At 42.1% G+C, this 18,210-nt stretch overlaps 1 protein-coding gene across 30 annotated transcripts in view; it reads right to left on the reverse strand.

The window, feature by feature from the left end:
* Positions 1 to 18,210, reverse strand: part of LOC123330947 — a 419,147-nt gene that overhangs the window by 285,044 nt on the left and 115,893 nt on the right. The window contains exon 4 of one of the 30 annotated variants that reach the window (XR_006547273.1): positions 12,969 to 13,780. The exons of the other annotated variants lie outside the window; for them this stretch is intronic. The gene's annotated coding sequence lies outside the window, so the exon portion shown is untranslated. Of the gene's footprint in view, positions 1 to 12,968; positions 13,781 to 18,210 lie in introns of those variants that run through there. 30 annotated transcript variants of the gene reach the window in all.

Below are 18,210 nucleotides of genomic sequence, written 5' to 3' on the forward strand. Positions count from 1 at the left end.
AGCATGACGTCATTAAACATGGAGCTGGCAACAGATGCTCAGTGCTCATCCCTTTATAGTAGGTCCCCGCTATGGACAATGGAGATGTAGATAACTTCAACAGCACGACTCACAGCAAAAGGCAGAAAAACGACTGGGAAGAGGTGAGTCTGCAGTATTTCTTTGTCTTTTGATAAAATGTATTTAATGACAGTTTTATGTAATTCTGTGTCTAGTAATGGCTATATCGTACAACCCACTCACAATATTCCTGAAAATTTAACCTTTGGCACTCACAAGTCATTAGGAGCCAACTCCTGCAGGGCAGTGGTGCCAGGCTTTGTGATCAGGTCTGGGGATACGTGAATAAAATATAGTATCTGCCCACAAGAAATACTCAGTCCCTTAATAGAGACATAATGAAATCACAGCCAAGTGAAAATGGCTAAGAGGAAGTCTCTTCAAAACACCCAGTGCACAAACAAGCCTGCTGGGAAAGTCGGGGGAGAAATTCAGAAAACGTTTTGCTAAAGATGCAACATTTGAGCTGAGTCTCAAAGCATGCTTAGAAGGGGATAGAAAAAAGTGAGGGAAGCAAGATAGAGACACTAGCATTTTTGGTCCCAGGAAACAGCACTTGCAAGGGCTTAAATGTAGGAAAAACAGAAAAACATCTATTTCTGCTTTATTGACTAGGCCAAAGCCTTTGACTGTGTGGATCACAATAACCTGTGGGAAATTCTTCAAGAGATGGAAATACCAGACCACCTGACCTGCCTCTTGAGAAATCTGTATACAGGTCAGGAAGCAACAGTTAGAACTGGACGTGGAACAACAGACTGGTTCCAAATAGGAAAAGGAGTACGTCAAGGCTGTATATTGTCACCCTGCTTATTTAACTTCTATGCTGAGTACATCATGAGAAACGCTGGGCTGGAAGAAGCACAATCTGGAATAAAGATTGCTGGGAGAAATATCAATACTTTAGATATGCAGATGACACCACCCTTATGGCAGAAAGTGAAGAAGAACTAAAGAGCCTCTTGATGAAAGTGAAAGAGGAGAGTTAAAAAGTTGGCTTAAAGCTTAACATTAAGAACACTAAGATCATGGCATCTGGTCCCATCACTTCATGGTAAATAGATGGGGAAACAATGTAAATAGTGGCTGACTTTATTTTGGGGGGCTCCAGAATCACTGCAGATGGTGATTGCAGCCATGAAATTAAAAGATGCTTACCCCTTGGAAGGAAAGTTATGACCAACCTTGATAGCATATTCAAAAGCAGAGACATTACTTTGCCAACAAAGGTCCATCTAGTCAAGGCTATGGTTTTTCCAGTGGTCATGTATGGGTGTGAGAGTTGGACTGTGAAGAAGGCTGAGCGCTGAAGAATTGATGCTTTTGAACTGTGGTGTTGGAGAAGACTCATGAGAGTCGCTTGGACTGCAAGGAGGTCCAATCAGTCCATCCTAAAGGGGATCAGTCCTGAGTGTTCATTGGAGGGACTGATGTTGAAGCTGAAAACTCCAATACTTTGGCCACCTGATGCGAAGAGCTGACTCATTTGAAAAGACCCTGATGCTGGGAAAGATTGAGGGCAGGAGGAGAAGGGGACAACAGAGGATGAGATGGTTGGATGGCATTACCGACTCGATGGACATGAGTTTGGGTAAACTCTAGGAGTTGGTGATGGACAGAGAGGCCTGGTGTGCTGTGGTCCATGGGTCGCAAAGAGTCAGACGTGACTGAGCATCTGAACTGAACTGAACTGAAATGTAGGGAAAAAAAAAAAAAAGCCAGGTATTGTATGTAGATTTCAAGGCATTTGAAGCACAGAGAGTGTGGGAAGGAGGAATAAGAAATGGATGCTCAAGTGCTTCTCTGGTGACTCAGGACTAAAGAATCCTCCTGCCGATGCAGGAGACAGGAGTTTGATCCCTCATCCAGGAAGATCCCACGGGCCAAGGAGCAACTAAGCCCAGGCATCACAACTACTGAGCTTGAGGTCTAGAGCCCAGGAGCCACAACAACTGAGCCCTCTCGCCCTACAGTCTTTGTTCTTCAATAAGAAAAGTCACCACAATGACACAGCAATGAAGACCCAGCACAGCCAAACATTTTTTAAAAATAAATATGTTGAAAATTTTAAAACAGAATACTCAAGTTCTTCTTCCTTTATGTCAAAAACTCATGCACGTGAGAGCGGTCTTCAGTGTCAGTAATGCCTAATGTCAGGAGCCATGTTAGGCATTCTGACACTTCAGGTACTTGAATCACATGGTTCTTAAATAGATTATTCTATCAACCTCCACCAAGCCTTTTTAGTACGTGTGTGTCATTTCACATTCCATAGGAAACAGGGTAAGCTTCTTAAAAGTTTGCATGAATGAGATACCATACTCCCCACTCCAAACTGCTCACTGGAGCCACAGAAAGCTATAGTAAGAGAAAGACCATCCCTCATTGACTCTTGTACCAAGAACATAAACATACTGAAGGTCACAGGGGTGTACTGTGTGATATGCCTCCCAAAGCACCTTTCAGTTATTAACCCAGATGTTGGAATACCACCCGAATATAGCCCTCAACATCAGTCCTTTTTGAAAATGACCTCATCTATGGTTGCACCCCTAACCAGGTTAGCCTGCATCCAACAGATGGTCAATGAGGGCTTCTAAAGGTCTTGGCTACTTGCCTCAACTCAGGACAACTCGGAAGGAAGTTCCCTGTTGGAATGAATGGGAATTTCTTGAGAATGAATCCTTTTATCCAGTCTTGCTTTCTTCTCCTAACATTCCACAGGTTATCCCATTAGACTTTCTGCATTTTTTTTCCTCTTTCTCAGAGTCTTTTTCCCAGGAAATCCAACTTGCGCAAAAAACTAACCAATGAAATCTCCATTCCTTCCATCAGTCACTAAATTTTGTTAATTTCTGACCATGTGCCAGGCTTTCTGCAGGGCACTAAAATTTCAAACATGAACAAAATAAATTAAAACTAAGTACATAATCCTGGTTTCAGTAAGTATAGTGGAGAAGATGAATATATACCAAATACTCATACTGATGAAAGTACAGAAGATACAAATACAAAAATAACTGCTCAGAAGGAAAAGAATAATTTCCAAGATAGCATGTCATAAAGGAGCAAACTGTGCTGGATACTGAGATGAGGGAAAGCAGTGTCAAGAATCATGAATGGTCTCAACAATCCCACTACTGGGCATATACCTTGAGAAAACCATAACTTCAAAAGACACACATACCCCAACGTTCATTGCAGCACTATTTACAATAACTAGAAGCAACCTAGATGTTCATCTACAGATGAATGGATAAAGAAATTATGGTACATATATGCAGTGTAATATTACTCAGCCATAAAAAGGAATGCATTTGAGTCAGTTCTAATGAGGTAGATGAACCTAGAGCCTATTATAGAGTGAAGTAAGTTAGAAAGAGGAAAACAAATATCATATATTTACACATATATATGGAATCTAGAAAGATGGTATTGATGAACCTGTTTGCAGGACAGCAATGGAGACACAGACGTAGAGAACAGACTGTGGACACAGTTGGGAAAGGAGAGGGTGGGGTGAATTAAGAGAGTGGCATTGAAATATGTATGTTACCGTATGTAAAAGAGATAGCCAGTGGGAATTTGCTGTATGAATCGGGGAGCTCAAACACGGAGCTCTGTGACAACCTAGAGGGGTGGGATGGGAAGGGAGGTGGAAGGCAGGTTCCAAAGCCAGGAGGACGTACGTATACCTATGGCTGATTCATGTTGATGTACAACACATCACTGTAAAGCAAGTATCCAATTAAAAATAAATTTTAAAAAATCATGAATGCTCTGTTATTTTTCCCCAGATCTAAATTAACACAGTCAACCTGCCCCAGTTTTGTGGATGCTGAATGGAAGACACAGGACTCCAAAGTCATGGGCAAAGGACAGCTGATTACTCACAGAAAGAGCAATGGCCAAAGTGTTAGCATTTTTGCACCATTTCCCAAAGCTGCAATGCCAACAGGGTGATGTGAAGAGGGTCTGGTGACACCTGCCGAGGCAGTAGGTTGCACTTCAGGATAAGATTACTGACCTTAGGGAACACAGATCTTTTATAGTATGGATAGCAGGGTATGGAGCAGTATGTATACCTAACCTTTGTTCAAGAGTGGAGGTGGGGAGGGGGTGCATCTACCTCGATCTTCCAAAGCTGTTCACCATACAAACATCCTTGAAATGTTTATCTGAAACAGTTAAGTTCAAAGGATAGCCCTAGAGAAACATGCAGACACAAGAAAGGCCCATGCAGAATTATCCTGTAGCAAGCGGGATATGTCTTAAGTGCCTTACATAGGAACCTTCAAGTTGCAAATTTTTCAGGCTCGAATGTGCCCCTCTATGCCAGCTGTTTGACTGTACTCTACTGTACTTCTCAAGGTACTGTACTACTATAAGATTAAAATGTTTTCTTTATATTTTGTCTTTATTTTTTTATCTGCATATTGTTTGTGTTATTATATCTGGAAAATCCCATGGACAGAGGACCCTGGTAAGCTGCAGTCCATGGGGTTGCTAAGAGTCAGACACGACTGAGTGATTTCCCTTTCACTTTTCACTTTCATGCATTGGAGAAGGCAATGGCAACCCACTCCAGTGTTATTGCCTGGAGAATGTCTGGGATGGGGGAGCCTGGTAGGCTGCCATCTATGGAGTTGTACAGAGTTGGACACAACTGAAGTGACTTAGCAGCAGTAGCAGCAGCATTATATATTATAAAACCATTATAAACATATTACAGTACAGTATTACATAGCTGATTGTGTTAATTGGGAACCTAGACTAACTTTGTTGGACTTACAGACTGGACTTATGAACAAATTGGACTTATGAATGTGCTCTTAGAATGGAACTTGTTCATTTGTAGGGGACTTACTATATGAATCTGCCTCTTCATTAGAAGCCTTCACTTTAGGCTTCGTGTTTCTCTAATTCAGGCTTAATAGAGGCATGTTTATGATAGATAGTTGCCTTCTCTAAAATAAGATCTAGAGGTTCTGGGGGTACTGTGTATTTCCTTTCAGTAGTACATTGCTTTGTAGGCTCTTAGGACTTCAAATGTAGGGTATAAGGTTTCCCTTTTTCTCTCTCTCTCTCTTAAAGGAGATGTGTAACTTAGAATTTGTCTGGGCAAATGCTGCATATTAGGTGATATACGGTATTGTAAAGGTATACTTAGACATCCAGAAATTGAAACCATTCAGTTGCAACAGAAATGTTTACAACTTAATTTCTGGTGCTTTAGCTATAGATGCCAAGGACCCAGAAAATGGACTTAGTTATAACCAAGGGTTATAAGTCTATGTGGGATATGATAGGAGGAGATTGAAAAAGGTCCTCTCATGTGGACCCCGGAGAAGGCAACGGCACCCCACTCCAGTACTCTTGCCTGGAAAAATCCCATGGGCGAAGGAGCCTGGTAGGCTGCAGTCCATGGGGTCACAAAGAGTCGGACACGACTGAGCGACTTCACTTTCACTTTTCACTTTCATGCACTGGAGAAGGAAATGGCAACCCACTCCAGTGTTCTTGCCTGGAGAATCCCAGGGACAGGGGAGCCTGGTGGGCTGCCGTCTATGGGGTCGCACAGAGTCGGACACGACTGAAGTGACTCAGCAGCAGCAGCAGCATGTGGACCCATTGCTACACTGACGTCATTTTCTAAAAGCATTTGCCCTTTGAATTAGGCATTTCAGAGAATATTCCCATTATGTACGTGGACGTGGTGTGGTCATAAAAGCCTCACAAATCACTGAGACAGATAAACCTCTGCTTTCTGTGTATCTACTCTGGGGCCCCATCACTACACATGGAATCAGGGTCGCATCAAATTTGTAGAGGAAACATTTCTAAATTATTCTAGCATATTTCTACTTCCTGTGATGAAACACACTCCTGGGTAATCCTTATAAAGATAAATTTTACCATTTTCCCCTCAGATATTTCCTATAGAATAAAGTACTATGAAATTTCATACAAAATGCTTTAGAACAGTGCTTTTCAAAGTATGTCACACACCTCCCCCCAACCCCCCGGCTCCACCAGCCATAGAGCAGCCATGTCACCTGGGACCTTGTTAGACACCAAGTCTCAGGTCCCATCTTCCACCTGCTCAATCAGAAATTCTTGAGCCCAGTGATCTGTGTTTTAACAAACCCACCAGGGGATTCTAAATATGATCAGTAGACAACCGCTGCTACAGAATTAACTGAGGCTGTTTCAGAAATGAACAGAACTGTTGAATCCAGGGTAAAGAAATACAGCCTGTCAACATTCAGCCTCTTCAATGTTAACTTTAATCTGAACCTTTCTTCCAACAGCCATAAACGAAAATGGTTGACAACTTTTATTTTATTTTGCAATTTAACAGCCTGGGCAATAAACCCAACCGTCTGAATTATCTTTCTTATCCAAACAGAGCAGATTTTGGTCGGGTGTGATATACAGTGGCAACCTCAAGATTCACAGGAAATCAATATGCAAATCAATACATTTAACTTCAAGTCTCGTCTGTCGAGTCTTTCATATAAAAAGGCTTCTTTAGGAACTGGGTGAAATGCAACCAGAGACTGAACTCCCTATCCCACGCCAAAACTTTATCAATAATAGACCATTTTCCAAAAGATGACACAGGGATCAATAGCAAAATCTATTCTGCCTTAGAAAGCTGAAAACTTCATTTGGAGACAATTGGGTAACTCAACTTAGCACATGTAGGGGCTCACAAATGGATGAAAAATATTATTTCTATTTAGGAAGAACCTTTGTTATCAAAAGCTCGACTAATCTTTAAAAGCTGGTAACTCTTATGATTATGCCATCCAGAGAGAACCACTGCAATGGTTCTCAATACAGGCTGCACAGGGGACCCTTTTTTTTTTTTTTTTTTTGCTTTTGCTCAGTTGATAAGTTGTCTCTGACTCTTTGTTACCCCATGGTCTGTAGCCCACCAGGCTCCTCTGTCCATGGGATTCTCCAGGCAAGAATACTGGAATGAATCGCCATGCCCTCCTCCAGGGAATCTTCCAAATCCAGGGATCGAACCCACAACTCTTGTACCTTCTGCACCGGCAGACAGGTTCTTTACCACTAGGGCTACCTGGGAAGCCCAACTGAAAAGTGTTAAACGGCCCCAGGATCAGGTCGTACACTCAAGTTTAGTAGTTGTTAAATTTTAGCATGTATTGGAATCCATTAGAAGGCACGTTAAAAAAAAAAACGAAAACAGAAAACTACAGGGTCTTTTCCAATGAGTTGGCTCTTCGCATCAGGTGGCCAAAACATTGGAGTTTCAGCTTCAGTTCAGTTCCGTTGCTCAGTCGTGTCCGACTCTTTGTGACCCCATGAATCACAGCATGCCAGGCCTCCCTGTCCATCACCAACTCCCAGAGTTCACCCAGACTCATGTCCATTGAGTCAGTGATGCCATCCAGCAATCTCATCCTCTGTCGTCCCCTTCTCCTCTTGCCCCCAATCCCTCCCAGCATCAGAGTCTTTTCCAATGAGTCAACTCTGCACATGAGGTGGCCAAAGTACTGGAGTTTCAGCTTTAGCATTATTCCTTCCAAAGAAATCCCAGGGCTGATCTCCTTCAGAATGGACTGGTTGGATCTCCTTGCAGTCCAAGGGATTCTCAAGAGTCTTCTCCAACACCACAGTTCAAAGGCATCAATTCTTCAGCACTCAGCCTTCTTCACAGTCCAACTCTCACATCCATACATGACCACAGGAAAAACCATAGCCTTGACTAGATGAAACTTTGGTGGCAAAGTAATGTCTCTGCTTTTGAATATGTTATCTAGGTTGGTCATAACTTTCCTTCCAAGGAGTAAGCATCTTTTAATTTCATGGCTGCAGTCACCATCTGCAGTGATTTTGAAGCCCAGAAAAATAAAGTCTGTCGCTGTTTCCACTGTTTCCCCATCTATTTGCCATGAAGTGATGGGACTGGATGCCATGATCTTCGTTTTCTGAATGTTGAGCTTTAAGCCAACTTTTTCACTCTCCACTTTCACTTTCATCAAGAGGCTCTTTAGTTTTTCTTCACTTTCTGCCATGAGGGTGGTGTCATCTGCATATCTGAGGTTATTGATATTTCTCCCGGCCATCTGGATTCCAGCTTGTGTTTCTTCCAGTCCAGCGTTTCTCATGATGTACTCTGCATAGAAGTTAAATAAGCAGGGTGACAATATACAGCCTTGACGTACTCCTTTTCCTATTTGGAACCAGTCTGTTGTTCCATGTCCAGTTCTAACTGTTGCTTCCTGACCTGCATGCAAATTTCCCAAGAGGCAGATCAGGTGATCTGGTATTCCCATCTCTTTCAGAATTTTCCACAGCTTATTGTGATCCACACAGTCAAAGGCTTCGGCATAGTCAGGAGCTATCCCATGCCCCCATGCCCGAGGCCAGAGGCGGTGACCAGGAGGACCAACCCCAAGTCCAAGGAGCCGTGGCTGCGCGGGCGCAGGAGGGCCTAGAAGAGCTATCCCACCTTGAAGGTCAGGAAGGGAGGCAGTGAGGAGATACCCCTTGTCCAAGGTAAGGAGCAGGGGCTGCGCTTTTCTGGAGTAGCCGTGAAGAGATACCCCATGCCCAAGGTAAGAGAAACCCAAGTAAGATGGTAGGTGTTGCAAGAGGGCTTCAGAGGGGAGACACACTGAAACCATAATCACAGAAAACTAGTCAATCTAATCACACTAGGACCACAGCCTTGTCTAACTCAATGAAACTAAGCCATGCCCGTGGGGCAACCCAAGATGGGTGGGTCATGGTGGAGAGATCTGACAGAATGTTGTCCACTGGAGAAGGGAATGGCAAACCACTTCCGTATTCTTGCCTTGAGAACCCCATGAACAGTATGAAAAGGCAAAATGATAGGACACTCAAAGAGGAACTCCCCAAGTCAGTAGGTGCCCAATATGCTACTGGAGATCAGTGGAGAAATAACTCCAGAAAGAAGGAAGGGATGGAGCCAAAGCAAAAAGAATACCTAGCTGTGGATGTGACTGGTGATAGAAGCAAGATCTGATGCTGTAAAGAGCAATATTGCATAGGAACCTGGAATGTCAGGTCCATGAATCAAGGCAAATTGGAAGTGGTCAAACAAGAGATGGCAAGAGTGAATGTTGACTTTCTAGGAATCAGCAAACTGAAATGGACTGGAATGGGTGAATTTAACTCAGATGACCATTATATCTACTACTGCGGGCAGGAATCCCTTAGAAGAAATGGAGTAGCCATCATGGTCAACAAAAGAGTCCGAAATGCAGTACTTGGATGCAATCTCAAAAACGACAGAATGATCTCTGTTCGTTTCCAAGGCAAACCATTCAATATCACAGTAATGCAAGTCTGTGCCCCAACCAGTAACGCTGAAGAAGCTGAAGTTGAACCGTTCTATGAAGACCTACAAGACCTTTTAGAACTAACACCCAAAAAAGATGTCCTTTTCATTATAGGGGACTGGAATGCAAAAGTAGGAAGTCAAGAAACACCTGGAATAACAGGCAAATTTGGCCTTGGAATACGGAATGAAGCAGGGCAAAGACTAATAGAATTTTGCCAAGAAAATGCACTGGTCATAACAAACACCTTCTTCCAACAACACAAGAGAAGACTCTACACATGGATATCACCAGATGGTCAACACCGAAATCAGATTGATTATATTCTTTGCAGCCAAAGATGGAGAAGCTCTATACAGTCAGCAAAAACAAGACCAAGAGCCGACTGTGGCTCAGATCATGAACTCCTTATTGCCAAATTCAGACTTAAATTGAAGAAAGTAGGGAAAACCACTGGACCATACAGGTATGACCTAAATCAAATCCCTTATGATTATATAGTGGAAGTTTCAGCTTCAGCATCAGTTAAATCACCATATTTGGTATTGGGAACCCAATAACGATATTTTCTAAGTTTCTCAAGATAATTCCAAAGTATAGCCGAGGTGAGAAGCACCAGTCCATGGGCCAACTCAACCTGCCCACGTGTCCAAGGACAATTCTCCAACACAGAATGTGTATGTCAGCAGAACGGAAGCAAAAATAAATAGAAACACCTAGAAAATATGTTCAGAAGCATGATTTAAAGGAGAGTTTCCCCCAAGGATCAAAAGTTCATTAACTTAAATGACAATGTTATTTAAAATGTTCCCAGCCTCTGGAAACTGGAGACCTGGGGGAGGGGGCTAAAGGTGTGGTGAAGGAAACATCATCTGACCCTGTGAGCTGCACCAATCAAAAGAGATTCTCTCAGCAGATCTAACTGCATATTTTGTGAGGCCACAGATGACCCATAATAGAGGTCATTACATGGGTGTTGAGCCAGGGGAGCTGAGCAAAGCTTTGAGTGTCTGGTGGAGCACTTACTGTGTTAGGAAAGAGAAGGGGGAGACTGTTGTAGCCTAAAGGTAAGAGACAGTGAAGATGCTAAGAAAGCAAAGAAAAGACAAAAATTAGATCTGCGAAGTTTGAGAGCAAAGCTATTGGATGAATTAGATGAATGTGCATAGCTGGAAAACCGAGTAAGAAAAGTCATACAAATCCATGGTTTAATTGGATCAAGGTCTGGGAGTAGTTCTCAGATACAGTAAATAATAATAATACTTATTAATATTATCTAAAATTGACTGTATGGATGTGAGAGTTGGACCATAAAGAAGGCTGAGCACCGAAGAACTGATGCTTTTGGATTGGGAAGTGGGAGAAGAGTCTTAAAGATGGTAACAATAACCCTGTATACGAGACAGCAAAAGAGACACTGATGTATAGAGCAGTCTTATGGACTCTGTGGTAGAGGGAGAGGGTGGGAAGATTTGGGAGAATGGCATTGAAACATGGATACTATCATGTATGAAACGAGTCGCCAGTCCAGGTTTGATGCACGATACTGGATGCTTGGGGCTGGTGCACTGGGACGACCCAGAGGGATGGTGTGGGGAGGGAGGAGGGAAGAGGGTTCAGGATGGGGAACACATGTATACCTGTGGCAGATTCATTTCGATATTTGGCAAAACCAATACAATATTGTAAAGTTTAAAAATAAAATAAAATTAAAAAAAAAAGAGTCCCTTGAACTGCAAGATCAAACCAATTAAGCCTAAAGGAAATCAATCCTAAATATTCATCAGAAGGGCTGATGCTGAAGCTCCAATACTTTGGCCACCTGATGCCAAGAGCCGACTCATAAGAAAAGACCCTGATGTCAAGAAAGAGTGAGGGCAAAAGGAGAAGAGGGAGACAGAGGATGAGAAGGTTGGATGGCGTCACCGACTCAGTGGACATGAGTTTGAGCAAACTCTGGGAAATAGTGGAGGACAGAGGATCGTGGCATACTGTAGTGCATGGAGTCACAAAGAGTCAGACAGGACTTAGCGACTAAACAATACCAACAAAATTTATTGAGATCTTTTATGGACCAGACACAGTTCTAAACACTTTACATTTACTAACTCACTTAATCTTCAGAATCTATAGAATGGACAGTCTGAGCCCAGGGAAATGAAGTAACTTGCCCAAGGCCACAGAGCTATTTAGGGTGCAGCAGGCTGCACAGTATGCTCCTGAACACACCAGCCTCTCCGCCCTGCACAAGAGCACCTGCAGAATCTACCTTCACACCCTTAACACAGCAGGAGTATCTCTCAGTACTATCAAGTTCAAGAGAAGGTCTTTTCATTCTAACACCATGATAAATACATACCCTGAAGACATGAGAGCTTCCCTCGTGGCTCAGATGGTAAAGAATCCATCTGCCAATGCAGGAGACCTGGACTTGACTCCTGGGTTGGGAAGATTCCCCTGGAGAAGGGAATGGCAACCCACTCCAGTATTCTCGCCTGGAGAATCCCATGGACAGAGGAGCCTGGTGGGCTACAGTCCGTAGGATCACAAAGAGTTGAACACAACTGAGTGACTAACACACACAAGACGTGAAGCCCCCAGCATTTTCAGAAATCTCATTTTCCTTTTCTAACCACATGACAGACACTAAAGGTGGCATGAAGGTACTACTGCTCCTTTTCTATTTCTTAGCTTCTTGGAAAGAAAGAACAACAAAGAAGAAAAAGGCACGCAAAACACTCAAGTAAACATGCCCTTCCCATACAGCATCTATTTGTTTCCCTGAAAACAAAAAACATGTGTGGTATATAAATTATGACAGTTACTGAAATGGTAAAAGAATGAAAATACTTCACTAACATGGATACCTAAGATAAAGGTGCAAATTCTGAAGGGTTTATGCAGAAGAAAAAACAATAAGCTAGTGAACAAATATACTTAGCTGCAAAATAGAATAAAATGGTCCAAATGTAGAGTACAGCCAGCCCAAGAGTCTGAAAGGGGCCTTGGGGCTACATGGTGATAGATTTCACCAGGGACCCCCACCACACCATCTGCCAAGGTGCACTCCAGGAGCAGCTTAGCAATAGTCCTCTTAACCTATTAGATTATGGGTGTCAATTTACATTTGTTTATTGTCAGTCTCCACTCCAGCATTCTTGCCTGGAGAATTCCCTGGACAGAGGAGCCTGGCGGTCTACCATCCATGGGGTCACAAAGAGTTGGACATGACTGAGCAGCTAACACTTTCACTTTCCCTCCTAGAATATAAATTCCAGGAAATCAACTTTGTCTTATTCCTACCATACCCACTTTTTTCAGAATAGGCCCTGGAACATAATAGGTGCTTAGTAAATATTTCTTAAATGAATGGATCAAATTGCAAAAAAACAGAGTAATGCTAACATGCACTGCTAAGGCAGAAGCAGTTATATTAACCATTCACACTACAGATGGGAGGATACGTTGGCATGAAGTTGGACACTGAATGTGAAGAGCTTTGGGTATTCCCTCCTACTCTTTGCTCAACAACATACTTCTACAACTCTACCTGAGAGAAAATATGAGATACTATTAAATATTTATTTACAAATAGGTACCCTGCATCATTTACAGGAGCAAAAAATTTAAAGCAACCTACATGTCCAAAAAGAACATAGTAGTAAAATAAATTATGGTACATTCACACCACGGAGCTTTTAATGACAGGGAAAAGGCTCAAAATATAATGTAAATTTTTTTTTAAGAAGGAACAGAAAATAAAACATCATATACACTACAATGCCAGATACTTAATCACATACGTAAGTGTAGAGAAAAGAGATTAGAAGGAAATATACCATAATGTTCGTGGCAGTTTTCTCTAGTTCTGAGATTGTGAATAAATTCTTTCCATCTTTATGCATACTGATGTTTTTCAAGCTTTCTATAATTTATTTTAAAATATTAATTAAAACAAGGAAAACACAGCTATAATTATATCTTAGTTGACTGGCAGCAAATAAATGATTGTAACTAAGGCAAAAGACTAATTCATAAAATTTTCCCTTTCCTTTTAATGGAAAAAAATTCCTATTTCAAATTTATTAATTTTGAGCACACAGAAATAAACACTTGAACCGATGGTTAAACACTCCAATGTTAGCACACTGATGGGTATGATAAGCAGTAGTTTCCAAAGTTGTACTTCTCTGCAGCAGATCTCCTTTCGAATGAAACATTTAATGAAATACCAGTATGCCAAAGGGAAACATAACTGATCTATTCAAAGTTGGGGGTAGCCCCCAGAGTACAGAGACCACCAATCTTCCTTGTCCCCTACAAGTACATCCTCGGGGACCTCTGAGTTCTTGGAAAACAACTCAGTCGCTGTACTGAAAGCTCTGGAAAAAAAAAAAAAATCTTTCCACATAGATTCTCAGAAGCTCAAACAAGACCCCTCTCCTTCTCCCTGGGCAATGAGTTCTGTATCAGCTCTTTCTGACTGACTGAGTTTGCACTCATGCATAACAGCTACACAATTTCCTGCTAGGTCTGTGATCATAAGCCTCTTCGAATCTGTCCACTCCAACATTAAAGTTTCATGGCACCTAAGCAGCACAAAGATACTCTTCTTCCGTAAAGGATACTTTGGCGTTGGTTTAATATTTTGATTTAATACTCTAACTGTTGTGACCACAGCATACGTGAGGGAAGACAGCCCAGGCTGGTTGGATTTTCATTACACAGATGGCTGGTCTTAGGTTAATTGTTCCACGACCCAACTCCAGGGCTTGCTCTCTTCCACCCCAGGGTGTTGGCATTTAAACTGTGTTCCCTAGAATCCACTGTTTCCAGAAGGTGCCTGGAAAAAACTGCAGTGGAATGGAGGGAGGGGGCTAGTAAAAAAATCTCATTGAAATGGAGAAGAGACAGAGCAGACCAGTTCCACTCTTATCTGTCTCACCCACTGGCATTTCACACATTATTTGATTTGAAGAAAGGGCACCACTGATAGAAACTGGAATTTGAAAGTCACTGCCTTAAAATTGTACCTCTAAACACTACAGCCCTCCCAATCTTGCCCCTGGAGAGAAATAGAGGTAATTCTACAAGCTGGTAACAACCCCTGCCAACATTTGGGTATAAAATAGTCAAGATTATTTCCTTTGTATCCTTCTCAAAATATATAAATAGACCTTAAAGACATTATGTTAAGTGAAATGTACCAGACAGAGAAAGACAAATACGGTATCATCTTGCTTACACATAGGATTTTCTAACATCAGACTCATTAAAGTAGAGAGTAGACTGGTGAATGCCAGTGGGGAGTGGGAGGGAAATTGGGAGTTCCTGATCAAAGGGTACAAACTTACAGTTATAAAATGAATAAGTTACAGGTATCTAATGTACAGCATAGTGACTCGAGTTAACAATCCTGTACTGAATACTTGTAAGTTGCCGTGACAGTAGAGTTTTCATATTCTCACCATAACAACAACAAAATGGTAATTATATGAGATGAAGGATGTATGAACTGACCTTAATACATATATCAAAATCACATTTTACACCTTAAACATATGTTTCCTCTCAACTATATCTCAGTAAAGCTGAAAAATAGATGCTTATCTATAATTGTTATAAAAAATTTTTATAAAACTATATTTCAGCTTTGTTTTTTGCTTAATTTATCTTAGGTGTATTTTCATGCCATTAAATATTTATTCTCAATGTACAGAATTTCATTGAAAGAGTCGATCATAAATCTGCCTTCTCTTAAAATAATTTTCTAAACCACTGAACAGATAGGCAAGCTATTTTCCTGGGTCAGGAAGAGAAAGCCCTTCCCAAAACCTGGAACCATGGTTTAGAGTTAGTTAGCAGGTCTGATTCCACACCAACCTACCTCTGAGAGCTGAGGGAATGACCAATTCAATACATAGCTTCTGCAGTTGTCATGAACAGCCATTTTTGATCCACAGTCAGTGACAAAGCAACTTAATAATCCCAGTTAAATAGTGAAATCTTCCACTGTTGCCTGAGGTACAGATTGTTGGGACTATTCCTATCAAATTCTGTGCTTCATAAAACTGAATGAGCTGCTGGATGGGAATGACTCTAAATGCGCATCTATAGTGTGATGCCTCAACACTTACCTCCTTGAGAATCCTCAGATCTCCCTCCTGGCTGTCAAGTGCTTAAATGTTGCTGCGTCTACCTGGAGGGGCATCTTGCTACAGTGCAGGTACTGAAAGGAGAACAGCCCTGGGTAAGGACTGTCTCACCAGTGGCGTGTTTTCTGAGTTACAGTTTTTGAAGATCCATTCAAGATGTCAAGGAGTCAAGTCTACTCAAACAGCCACCAGAAAGCCCTTGATTGGTACCTTTTCTTTTTTAAGTTCAATGTTTCTGGGAACATAAGACTCAAGTACCTTTGACTGAACTGATTTAACAAATAGTGACTTTTAGTTATTTTAAGTGAAAAGGTGCCATAACACAAGGGCTGGAAGGGCTAAGCCTCTTCCACTCCTACTAGTCACTGCAAATTCATTCATCCATTTGTCAAACAAGTCATGGCCCTCCCTTGCTTGCAACCTTCCAATGACACCCCAGGAACACACTGACGAAACAGCAAGAGCTATAACACAATAAGCTTTCGGTTCATGGAACAGAAGGAAGACTAGTTTCTCTGATATAGAGAAAAGGAAAAGGCTTGAGATGAGACTGGACAACTAGGCAGGAGCCAGATCATACAGGTTACAGAATATGGTCAGGACATTTTCATTTCAAGTGATTTGGAAAACCACTGGGGCGTTACACAGTGAGGGGCATGATCCAACATTCTGAAAGTTTGACTTTAGCTTTTCTGTAAAGAATGGCTTGGAAGAATGTACCTGTTTCTCATCTTTGGCTCTGCTGATAGACCACCGAACTGAAAGAACACGGGTGGACTCACCACCCAGGTGGCTTTGTCCCTCTCTTTGCCCTAGAGAAGTTCTCTGTTAAATATGCACCGTTCATTAGCAAATGAGATGAGTTCCAAAGTGGGACGACATCAGCACAAAATCAGCGCCCATTTCAGAGCACCCATGGACGTAACAAACCCCAAGAAAAAAAGAACAGCAGATTTCACCACTCTTGATCCAAATTGTACTTATAAAGCATCTGCTAGGAACCAGGTATTATTATTTAGATGATAAGTAACAGTCATGCATTTTGATATGATGTCTTATAGATCTTAGTAAGAACATACCATCTGTTAAAGCCAACATAATGCCAATGATGGTTTCTACTGATGCTCTAGCTCAATGGGTGGGATGAAAGAGATTCTGTATCCTCTCAACTGATCAACAACACAGCTTTCTCTTCATGCCATCTTCAATTCAGCAAGCTGCAGAGAGGGGATTATACTAGGATGAGTCAGATGGGAAACTGGGAAGAGTCTGGGTAGAAAAGAGTATCACTCCTACATAGATAAATGCAGCCTGCCCACTGGTGACCAGGGGTTCTCAAGGAGGAAGACAGCTCCAGGTATCCACACTTCCCTGCAGTTTTCTGGTATTAAATTGAGAACATCCGGACTCTTAGTGGGGTGGGGAGATGGGCTCTCCACAATAGTCCCACCCTCTTGTTACTTCCCCTTCCCATGTATCATATCTTTTCCAGGAATAGAAAACTTTGCCCCAAGAATGGGTCGAACTGAAATGTTTCTTTCTCACCACCTTGTCAGAAGTCTGATAGTGACACCTCATGTGCCACCTTCTGCAGAAGGCGATTCAGTCCTGTTAGTGAGAGCACAGACTGCAAGGACATTCTGTGGGTCAAAAGGAAGGAACCAAGTGAGAATGGGGTTATCAAAGAACTCCCTGAATATCTCTCCTCCCACAGTAACATCAAAACCAAGGACAGTGACAAGGGAAGAAGGGCCTCTGTTGGCCTCAACTGTTGACATTTTTGTATCACAGAAGATCCAGTAGATAGAGAGAAGAAAGGACTCTTCCACTGCTTTCCTTGGATGTAATTCAATCCTTATTCTTGACACCTTAAGCTCCTTGACTAAGGCACCAGCCTCCACAGTGCCCTGTGCTGAATACCAGTTTTCACAGTTCAACCTTTCAGATATCCACAGTCACCACTTACAAAACAATGTTGCTGTCAGATTGAAGGAAGGTGTCCGGTCACCTGATCAGAGGGCTGGGGTGCACAGCAGTGCCAAATGAGCATAAATCACGTTTCAATACTTTTCACTCACCAGCCGGTATGGCAAAGGTGTTTGCAGGACAATACAGAAAGACAGATAAGGCCCCTGCTTTCCAGTGGGGAAAACAAACAAAAATTAAATGAAGAGGCCAATGACCAAATATGAAATGAACAGTAAACAAGGAACAGGAGCAGTTCACAGACTTCTGTGAAGACAATAAAACAGAGTAAGAGAATGCCAACACTGTGGGATAGGGGCTTGTGCATGTCACTCCAGGAAGAAGGGTGTTTCCTAGGGTTGCAGTAGTAAAGTACCCCAAACTGGGGAGTCTAAAACAACACTAATTAGGTGTTTCCTAGGTGTTTCCAAAGACTTGTTTCCTAGGGCTGAGGTAGCAAAATACCAAAAACTGGGGAGTCTAAAACAACACAAATTAATTCTCGCGGTTTTGGAGGAGAGAAACTGAGTTGACAGTAGGGCCACAATCCTTCTAGGAGAGGGTCTTTCCTTGCTTCCTCCAACTTCCGGAAGCCAAAGGTGGTACTTTTTTTTTCCTGATTGATTTGACTGCACCGAGTCTTAGCTGCAACATTGGGATCTAGTTCCCTGCTTGTGCTCACGCACCATCGC

This window comes from Bubalus bubalis, chromosome 21 (assembly GCF_019923935.1).
Source record: "Bubalus bubalis isolate 160015118507 breed Murrah chromosome 21, NDDB_SH_1, whole genome shotgun sequence".
NCBI lineage: Eukaryota > Metazoa > Chordata > Mammalia > Artiodactyla > Bovidae > Bubalus > Bubalus bubalis.